Source organism: Agelaius tricolor, unplaced genomic scaffold (genome assembly GCF_023055355.1).
Source record: "Agelaius tricolor isolate 1412-34295 unplaced genomic scaffold, bAgeTri1.0.p SCAF_10, whole genome shotgun sequence".
Taxonomy (NCBI): Eukaryota; Metazoa; Chordata; class Aves; order Passeriformes; family Icteridae; genus Agelaius; species Agelaius tricolor.
Window position 1 is genome coordinate 14,453,693 of NW_027269270.1, and position 11,308 is coordinate 14,465,000.

General features: G+C 36.2%; 1 protein-coding gene across 1 annotated transcript in view; it reads left to right on the top strand.

The window, feature by feature from the left end:
* LNPK (lunapark, ER junction formation factor) overlaps positions 1 to 11,308 on the top strand; it is a 60,351-nt gene that overhangs the window by 43,248 nt on the left and 5,795 nt on the right. Inside the window, exon 14 of the transcript XR_011680362.1 lies at positions 5,612 to 11,308. This exon is cut by the window's right edge and continues 5,795 nt beyond it. The gene's annotated coding sequence lies outside the window, so the exon portion shown is untranslated. The remainder of the gene's footprint in view (positions 1 to 5,611) is intronic.

The window sequence follows — 11,308 nt, forward strand, 5'->3', positions numbered from 1 at the left end:
GAGCATGTCTATTTGTAGCTAAGGTGGCTTTGATAGGATAGAAATAGATCCTCATGAGAAGGGGAAGTGCATGTGCATTTGCCAAAAGGCTTTTCTAACTGTACCTAAAACTAGTTGATACTATTTAATGATACAATTGCAATGAATATTTGCTGCTGGATTACTGAAAATGTAATTTTTTAAAATTGCACTGCTTTTTAAGATAAGGACATTTGTTACACATTTCCTGTTAAATGTAACAGCTGCGATCCTGGATTGGACTTTTCTGGTGTCTGTGAGGTACCTAAGTCAATCAGATTTTTTTAGAAATAAATGCTGAACATATGTGACTTGGTTGATTTAGTAATATTTTTGATAAAAGTTCTATTTTATACAGTGTTGTGTACCTCACTACAGGGAGAGGCAAATTTCAAAATAATTTTTAATCTAATGGTTTTTACTCTGTAAAGATAATAAAACCCCTCAATCTTAGTAGTTTGAGAGTTCTCTACAAGAAAAGCATGTTTCTCAATGTGACCTTAGTATCCATGTCTTTATACAAGACATAATTATTACATGAACAACAGCAATTAATTTTCTTTCTCAACTGCATGCTTTATTTTCTGATTCTTTGGGGATAGTTTAGAAGCTCAGCCTCGCATCAGTCAGAAACAAGTGTGGTCTGTGTTTAGATTAAGAAGGGATTTTTTTCTGCTTCACTATATTAATTGCAATTAATATTTTATTTAGCAGTCTTAATAGACAGAATGTAGGCATGTGATTAAAGGAGTACTCATACGTGTTTGTCTATATTTACATGAACAATTAGCAAATAGGCATTTTATGTGTGACTATCTTAGTTGGGAATACAAAGAAAACAGTCTCTTTTCAGGACGTGTCTTACAGTATGAGAAAAGTACAGGGTACAAAGTGATAGGGGAATTAATTTTTTAATACTTTGAGAGAAGATATTTTAGATTATAGAATTTATTTGAAATGGAAACAATTTTGCCTGAAAGGGGGCAAAGCTTACTTATTTTTTTGTAAGTTGCTAATCTCTACACTGCATTTTGTGCCTCGCTGATTTATCTGCTTAAAGGCTTATTTCTTTGGTGAGAAAACAAATCACAGACCATGTGAGTAATTCAGCACAGTAAATTGTTGGGTATACTTACATTATGAGTGCTAAAAAGAAGTAAAATTTGATATCCTGATCCATCATATGGGAGATGAAGGCATGAATTACTGTCAGTTCAGAACTTAAGGTTACTCTAAGCACAGATATTACTTCCTTTTAAAAATGTGCATCTGAAGTGTCTGGTTTTTGTTGAGTAATTTCAGGTCTTTCCATGGCAAGCAGTGGCTGAGCTGTAATGCATGTAATATCTATAGAATTGACTGAGAAAACTTGATATTGGACCTACATATTAAAAATGTTTTAGCCTGGAGAAAACTTGATATTGGACCTACATATTAAAAATGTTTTAGCCTGGAACATGTCCTGTTTTTGCCAAAGAAATGGACATTTTTAGGATTTTGGGAGTATGAACTATTTTGTGGAAAAAAAAAAAAAGGTATTTGGAGGGGTTGGGGTGGGGAATTATTTCTCACAAGATTCTTAAATGTGACATGAGAAACTTTCCACAGAAGTGATTGGTACTTTTTGTTTAATATATTACTGAATATATCAAATATATAAAGTAGAGACAGTCAACCTGATGTGAAAACATATACTTTTTAGAATGTGAAAAAACCTGCTTTGCGACCTAAAAATAACTACAACCTTTGAGCACAGGAAGATTTAGTTCTGTTTTAAGTGCATGATAGAATTGTCCTAAAAGACTCTCATACTTAAAAATAAGTGTATGAGCAGTCATTTCCATTAACTGCTTCAGAAGGCTTGATGATTATGTAAAGTATGTCCTAGAATTTTGGTAGAGAAAAATCTATTTTTAACTTTCTAATTTTTCAGGGTTTTAAAGCAGCTCTAGTAAATGAGGGCGCACAGGGTTAATCTGTGGGTGAATTCAGGCTCATGATGATACATATGACCATTATGGACTGAGCTGTTCTCATTTTACAGTAAGCATTCACATGTTACTCCTGCCAGGTGTTGGTGCCCAGTCCTGATACGAACATGGGAAGAGGATTCTATTTCTGCAGCAGTTGCTTCTTGGCTTCTGTGTACTGTAACTGTGGTAATAGTAAAAGGCACCTGTCCAAGAGGAATTGAATCCAAAAATACCTGTAAATGAACAGCGCTAACCACACTTAGTCATCTCTGTAACACAAAAAAAAACCTTGGAGGTAGGAGTATGTAGACAAAAAAAGTAGAGCAATTGTCATATTTAATCCAGTTGCAGTTTGACTCTTAAGAATGAGGAAATGGTAGAAAGTAGAGGGGAAAAAAATTAAAGAAATACTGTGGTTCCATATTTTGTTGTCTAATGACATCTTGGCATGTGCTCAAACCTCAGTTTTTTCAGAAGTACTCAGATTTTTCACAGGACTAGGCTTCTACAATGTTATAGGAGCCCACTTTCTTTCTGTGGTCAGGATGAAAAGCAAAATTGAGTGGGGTGGTGAAGTAATACTTAGCAAGCTTGTTAATGTAGTGTTTTTATTGACTCTGGAATATTATAAGTAACTGTAGAAATGTCCTTTATTCACTTATAGTTTATAAACTGGGGAGGAGGTATCTTGGCTGTGTAAAAACTGTCACAAAAGACAAATGAGTGTTCTACTTCAAAATAAATTGAAATGAGGCAATCAGATTTACATTTTACTTTAGAAGTGAGTTAAAAAAGGCAATAGTATTTTGAATTCTAATACTACTTCTAAAGGAGAACACAATTGATTTTCCTTGGACAATTTGAATTAAAACATTAGGTGGATTCTTGTTATGGTGATTTCTCAAGAAATCTGTTTAGCTTCCATGCAGGAAAAAGATGCTCCCAAGGAATGGAAAATGAAGGTAATGCAAAAGTTGATGGTTTAGAAATGGTCTAGAGATTATCAAAAGCAAGTGACTAAGGGTGGGTATGGTTGCCTTGAAGTTAAGAAGATTGAACCCCATGTGTTACATGAGTAGAAGCCAATGGAAGGACTTAAAGATGGAGTGAAACAGTTGGGGGAGAGAAGGGATAGTGTTTTTTTTTCTTTTAGAATGAAATCTTAATCAAGAGATAAGAAAGATGAGCTTGAAGAGATTTTTTCAGAAAATGTGGTAGGATTTGGCTGTTACCACATGACAATATGTAACTCAGGTTACTATCATGTTCCTATGTCAGAAATAATGATGGAATTGACAAGGAATCTTATTTAGAGAATTTTGTTTGCTTTTTAGAGTTAGTTCCAGAATAAGCATATGACAAAAACTTGGTAGAAAAAAAGCTGTCTAGCTATTATGAGAGACTTACAAAGTTTTTTAACCTAAAGGCTGGGGAGAAACACTTCTTTGTTGGTATATGGTTCTGAACTTAGCAATGTTTGTGCACTTGTGGTTTTGTGGTGCTGGAGGAGTGAGAAGGCTTGGGGAAACTTTGATTATTCAGTAGCTAAGTCTGCTATTAAAAACTTAACAAAAATTAAAGACTTTTTAAGTCTAGACACATTCAGTACAGGAGTACTGGATGTAAAGAAAGTTTTAAATAAGCTACTTCTCCTTATTTATTCTGCTTCTGGAGTGAGGTTTTGTTAGGTATTCTACCATGAGGAAAACTGTTTGTGGGGTAAGGGATGTCCTGTCTGTGAACGCTGCACTAGAACAATAACCTTGAAGATTCATTTTGTGGCTTTGGCAAATAATAATTTGACCAGTTCCCTGAGTGTTCTCAAGCAAAATCTTTAGGCCTTCATTTCCTTCCGTGTCTTACAGACTGCTTTAGGCTTATTTGTTTTTTTTCCCTAATCTCTCTTAAGAGGTTCTTTCCTGTCCAGTCATGTGGTTGAAAGTTAATGCCTCAGAAGTCAGCATCTCATGTTTCAGTTCCCTTTTAGAATTGGTAAAATGCAATCCTGTCTAGATTTCTGGTGTAGTGAGCCTCTGAAGGGGACTGTACAGAAAACATATCCTTAATACAGGCTAATTTAAAAAAAGGCTGCAGATACATCAAGTGCAGAGACATTAGGAGGAGAGTAAGTTTTCCAGGAATAAAGACTGGAAGTTTGAAAATTCCTAATAATTTGGGCAAATAGCCTTGCAGGAAGGATTAGATTTAAAATGAGAGGGCAATAAAAGATTGCTCCATGACTAGTGGATTGTGTTTGATTGATGGCATGTAATTTCTTATACTTGCTTAAGAATGTATTTAATGGCAGTATATATGCCATATATATGGGTGATGGAGATTTTTGGTGGTTGTCAGAAAGTTTTGATTCACTGACAGGGAAATGTATGTGAAATGATTACTCGTCTTTGGCAGTGCTCCTCTCTTCCATGGTGTGGTCTTTAGGTGGAATTCATATGTCTCAGGTTTGTGGAAGGTGTTGAAGGCAAGGAATTACAGCTGGTGGGGTTGACTGGCTCCAGATCCTGGTGTATAGTCATGCACCAATGTTTCTATCAGAAGACAGACTGTAAATTTCCATCAGAAATGTGTCCTAGTTGAGCTTGTCTGGTAGTCTGAAATTCACTGTACTTCCTGCTTTGAATTCTTGGCCTTTGTACAAGAAGAATGACATCCTGAGTAGGTGGGAATTCTAGCCTTGGGTTTTTACTAGAGGTTTTTTTACACAACATTATCTAAATTGGATAAGCTCCAATGGTGTTTAACAATGGCAACTGCTACCCCCCAGCATTTAAAAAAATAAGAAATGGAGTTGTCCCTTAAGATTGCGAGTCTCAAGGAATTTGACTTCACCGTTGCTTTTGATTTGTGGGCCTCTCTGGGGTCTTGTCAGGTCACGTTCAATCTTTTCTCTGAAAGAATAACGATTCTGTGATTCTATGAAGAATAAGATCTAGAGAGGTATATGATAGGCAGGATAGTGAGAAGAGCTTTAAAATGAAATGTATTGATTATACAATAATTTGTTCCCAAACCATGGGGTTTTGAGATTAAAGCAAATACTTGAAAGATTCTCAGTAGATTATTTAACTTTGCAACAGTGAAAAATCTAAAGCACTGTATCATAATATAACTTTCAAGGTTGTGTAAAATCAATTTGATCATGACTTAAATTTTGGTGTAGAAGGGGATGTCGTGACCAAGTCTTGTAATACTGGTTATTTCTCACAGTAGTCACTGTGGGAATAAACCTATTTCAGGACTGCCACTGTAGGTACCTAGCACTGTACTGCTAGGATTTTCAGTGGACAATTACTAATGTTTTTCAGGAGCACCTGAAAGCCTTCATAAGCCTTTGCCACTGTGAAATCATGTATTCTCCTTCTGTTGTGTGACAAAAGTAATTTGCAAAAGGGAGATTGCAACCGCCAGAGAAGAATACATGCAGCAAAATCCCAAGATAATCAGATATAGGAGAAAATAAGGGGTGCAGATACTGGAGAGCTGACAATTTTGGGTGTTCAATTTGTAAATTCAAAGTCATCTCTAAATTTGTAAACTTATATTGAAATAATCATTCTTTCTCTCTTTCTCTCTCCATTTTGCTGCCGCAATGAAAATAGAGAAGCTGGATTTGTAGAAAACTCAAGCAACAAAGACCTTCCAGCTCTTCTCAAGTGGTCTGCCCTCTAATTCCTTGCATCACTTCAAGGAGTTCTGCTCAGTTGATGAAACTTAATTTTTGACTTGTTCAGCACTCAAAAACATTTTACAAAACCACCAAGAAAATTCCTTTTTAAGAAAACTGTTTTGAATTATGTTTTAAAGGAAATGTGAAAGTTATTTCTTTAGGAATGTTTGTACTTGCATTTTTTGTATAGTGAGCTTTTATTTAAACAGGAGTACCTGTATATTTATAGATGCTCTCGTTGTAATAGCCTTGTTGCATTAGTAAAGGGTATGTTTGTTTATGTACTATAAATATTATCTTTAATCAGAAATATTATCTTTAATCATTCTAATCCTAGATGTAGCCTTGACTATACATCACCTGCAGTTGAAATTCCATTAAAATCGATGGCAAAAACAATAATTAGTGTGAATTCTTAGGCTCTAATACGGTTCCTGAAATGTCTGTCTTAGCTTTTCTGCTTGTAATTGAGAAAATATTTGAACTTGTGCTCCCCTTTTGAAATTTACTATTTTACCAAATGAAGCACATTTTAAAACATATGAAATGAAATTACATAGCTTGTTATTTGAATATATGCTGTCTTTGCTGTGTATCTAACTTCTTGAGGAAAAAACTGATAATGAAAAAGCTATTTATTTGCCTGAGCTTAATTGATGATTTGAGGTGATAATTCTGTTTAATAGTTCCTTCTGTGCTGGCTGTACTTAATCAACTTGAGTTTTGTAGTTATCTGGGTGTTTTTGAGGACCTTATATGTTACCAAACAAGGATGAGGGAGCCCTTGCCTCTTTAATGCAGCCCCTGCCCCCCAATTGGACTGGCATATGTAGGAGAAGAAAGTTGTTCAAGGTTGAGTAGTTTCTGATAGGACCCATTTGTCTGTGCTACAGCCAATTGTGAGAACTCCTGGCTCATGGCATGAGCAGCCAGCTCTCCACCCTCAAAGGTCAGCCTGGCACAGGACTGCAAAATTTTGTGTGTGCTGAAGTAAAGGCAGGAAAACCTGCCTTGACTCAGGATTGAAAATATGTGGCAGCTTCAGAGAGAATTGTGGAGTTGTGAAGGTGCTGACTTTGGCCCACGATTCCACAGATGTTTCAGGGTGGGTATTGCAGCTTTTATTGTATCTAAATGGTGATTTATGTCCTTATTCCTCCATTATTGTCCACAATGTACTGCCCTGTGTCACAGGCCTGAATTACCTAGTTTTTTCAGACTGTTTCATTTTCATTAGCACAGCTGCTTTAGCTTGTGATCAGTGTACTGCACCTCATTGATAATCTAAGAGGGTATTAGAGGCACAGAAGTGACACGTAACCCTGTAAGTCTGGCTTGATTGACCCCTTCCAGAACATGGGTTCATTTTTTTTTTTTTTTTCAAATCCGAGTTAGCCTGCATCCATTTTCACACAGATTCCAGGCAGTTTAAAGGTTGGTCAGATTCGAATATTGCTCTTTCAAATTTGATAATGTATGAGTACAGAACTGTGACCTTTGATACGTAGTAATACATCAACATGACACGAGCAGTAAGTGCAGCAATTACCTTTACTACACTTCAGATTGTGTTTTAGTTCTCATCTTGCATGCAATTATTTCAGGAAAAAAGGAATGCCTTTAAGTTAAATATTTTTTGCAAATAGCATAAGTGCAGAAATTAATCTCTGGGGACTTTCTGATTTACAGGTAAACGTTTTCAAATGAATCTTGGCTTTTAAATTAACATTGTTTTAGTGGTAGAAAGAAGTCTGGTGCCATTGGCTTTTACAATACTTTTATTTTCTGAAAGAGTTTCTTTAAACATTTTTGTTGTGTTCTAATCTAATCTAAATTTCATATTCTAATTTATGGCCAAAGCCTGATCGTGCAGGCAGTTGACATGTCACTGTGTTCATGTTGCTCCCATGATAATACTCATGAGTTGGTTATGTGCATGGTAATAATGCAGGTTTACATGCTTTTAGGTGCCTTTCAGAACATCAGAGCATCTCAGACGTGCATCACATACTGATTTAAGAGGCTGTTTTTAGGTGCCCCAGCAATGTTTCATCTTTTTCCTGAGCAGATCAAAATGCATTTGGTTTATTTCCAGATGTTCTTTCTCACTTGTTGTTATAAATTATTTGGATAATGATAGTGCACAAGAACTACCTGGTAGTGCTATAAAAACACAAATCAGTACTCCTTGCCAAAGAGCATAAGGCCTTGAGAGGACTGATAGCAGTTGTGGTTTCTGTTCTGTGAGCTAAGAATCAGAATAAAATTACTGTGTCATTCTGAGCAAGCAATTGAATAACCATTGGATGGTGACTCTGTCAGTGTTGTCTGTCACAACCTAAACTCAAAGGGATAATTTGAAGTAGGACTTCATGTTCTTGTAAAATACCTGTCTCCTCAGCAGCCAAGCACTGAGTGGTGTGGGTATGTCAAAGTTAGGCCCTGAACTAATAATTAATAATAAATAACTAATAATTAATAATAAATAGGACCTTGGGGAAGTGCTTATTTTGTTCTGTACTGAGGTGAAATCAACACCTTTTGGAATTGCATTCTTTAAACTGTCAAAAATGTACACCCCTTGTCCCCAAAACCATTTGGTCATTCTGGGGCACAGGAGGCAGCTGAGCCCAGTGGCTGATGTGGAATAGGGGCTGAAAGCACCACTCCCTTCCCAACCTACCATGAGCAGAGGGTGCTTTTGCTAGGCTGGCTTTGTCTTTTAATCCCTGCCTGTGGAGGCTGCTCACTTGCTGTACATGTGCACTTGTTATAGATTGATAAAACTGAAAGCTTTTCTAATGCAATGGAAGGAAGGGTGTCTTTTTTTGCTCACTATTTTCTAGCAAGTAGCTATTGTGGTGTTGTTTGTCCCCAGGGAGTAAAATCAAAACAAATTTATTAGATCACCATATAACTTGCTCCTAAGCAAGCTCTTGACCATACAAATTGTTTTGCAAGGCCACAAGGAAGGTGCTACCTGGGGCCAACATGCAACTGTGGTTTTGCTTTGTTTCTTGCTGCTTTTGCCCTGTGCCACTTAAGGGCACTTGGGCCCTTAATTCCTTTAAAATATGCAAAAAAGTAGAGTTGTTTTTTTACTGCCATTAAATTTTAAATGTTAACAGCCAGTAGTAACTTACATTGGGGAAAAAACCACCCAGTCTACTTTTCTGCAGTGTTTTCCATGAAAAAATGTAAATACTGTATATGTGGAAGTCTTGGGTCTATGCTGCTGACTTTCCAGGTGATGACAGCTCAGTGGGGAAGTTTGTTTTGCAGCTGGGGCTCCATGTTTGTAGAAAGTTCCTTAGGCTGAAAGGCTGCCCTTGTGCAGGTAGGTGACTCTGGGTAGAGAAGTGAATTTGTTACTTGACTACAAGTAATAAGGGGATAACAATGGCAACTACTCATTGCATGTCATTATTTGTTGATTGTTATTTGCTCATGCTGAGTTTATTATTTCTGGTAACAACTTTGGCTTCTTTAGTTTTCTATATTGTATACTATTAACCACTTTTTTAAAAAGAGCTGACAACACTGGTATTCCCCAACAGTAGGATCTTTTTTATAGTATCTATAAAATATTTCCTTTCATATTTTAGAGAAGGGGGTGAAGGTAATATTTTTTCCATGATTCATACTATAGCAGTATGACTAGAAGTATTTATTTTTCAGAAATGCTAGGATTTTTGTTTGTTTCAGCTATTTGCCTAGATCTATGTGTTTTTTTGGCTTTTTAAAAAATGGTGAATGATAGCCTGGTTGCAGAATGTATTTTCTTTTTAAGGCTTATCTTAAAAGAAAAGACCTAGCAGGTTGCAATGGTAAAATCCTCCTGGAAGGATTTGGTTGAATTATTGAAGAAATGGTAGGCAGCAGAAATTATGGACACTTAATGGAAAGAACTTGGCTAAGACTGTGCACAACATCTTGTGAATACTCCTGATACATCATAATAAGGCATTATGTTTGTCTAGTCATGAAGTCTGATCTATTTGATTTTAAATCTCAGATTGTGAGATTAATCTCTGATTCTGAGTGAGTGTAATGATTCTGAGAGCTGGAATATTGTTTGCCATTGTGAACAGTACTGGAGGAGTCTCAAAATATATAACGTAATAGATGCAATTTTGTTTGATTTTTTTTTTCCCTAGGCCAATTTAATTTTGATTTATTTGCCTCATTAACCCAGGAATTCAGAAAATTGAATGCTACCTGAGTGAGGTATTATTAACACTAGTGAAATATCTTCAAATTCACTTGATGCTTATAAATTAGTCTTTTGAAAGCATTTTAAAGGCATAATGATGCTGTAGTGAAAATGTACAGCATCATTTAAAAATTGCAAAATGCTTATTTGATTTCAGAAATAAGACTTGGTCACCTGACTTAAATATATACTGATCTATTATTTATGCTTTGAAAATAGAGCTGATAAAAAGCATAAGTGTTCTTGATATTATATTTTGTCATATCTAGCTAAAAAGATTGAAATCCAGAGAAACAATTTTCTGAAGATATGAAATAGTATGCCCTCCTGAACCCCTGGGGAAAATAGCCTCTCTGTTTGCTCAGAATACGAAGCAGTAAAACAGTATAAGTAAAACAGACAGCCCATGTCACATTCCTATTTGTACAGTCTGGAATGATGTTTTAAAAACATTTTCTAGTTATTTTTGATAAATAAATGGCACAAATAACATCTGCAAACCAACCCTGCTGATGTAAGATTTTTCAGATCAGATTTGTTTGTCAGTGAAAGTTCAGAAAATTGCCTTGCAGAACTTAAGTTGTATAACTCCCAAAAATATGCATACCAAATGTGTAAGAATATATTTTGTTGTCTTTTGCCCTTCCTTGGAGAAACTAATGCTGATTCTCCATTATCTTTGCTTTTGGGCTTAGAAGGTAGCTTGATAAAAATACAGGATATCAAAAAGCTTAGCTGCTAAACACATGTTTATGAAGTGTTAAATAGCTGTAAGTTCATATTCATAGTGGAGCATCCAGCTGTGTATTTGGAATAGTATGTTGAGGTTAAAGCTCTGAGATTTCCCCCTGAGCCAGTATTGCTGCACTGAAAACTTGGCTTAGTGCTTGTAAGATCCTTCCAGAGGTGCTGCTCCCACTCTGCTCAGGGTGTGTCAAGGACAGATGTGTGTTGTCTGCTGTTGCTCTCTTCAGCTTCTGCCAAAGGCTGCTACGCTGGGGCTGAAGGGAAGGTCCTCCAAATATTGTGGCTTTCAGAAATGCACTCTTCAGTTCAAGGATGCTGCTGCCACTCTAATTTCCATCACTGGCATAATAGCTGAGATGGAAAAACATTCCTTGGGCAGCAGGATTGAGAAATCTGATGTCATGACTCTACCAATGCCTGGTTGCCCAGGACTGGCAAGGAAGGTGTGTCTGTACATCTGCCAGAACATGTGATATGTCCACAGATAAAAGATGCATGTATTTTTTCAATATGTATGTGTTTAATAGTGACCAAACCCCGCCCCTCCCCCTCCCTTTTTATTTTATTTTTTCAGTCTTTAAAAGATAATGATTTAATAAACTCTTCTCTCTGAGCTTATACTAGGCTGGAATATTACCTGTTATTTTAATACCTGAACAAATGATGGGG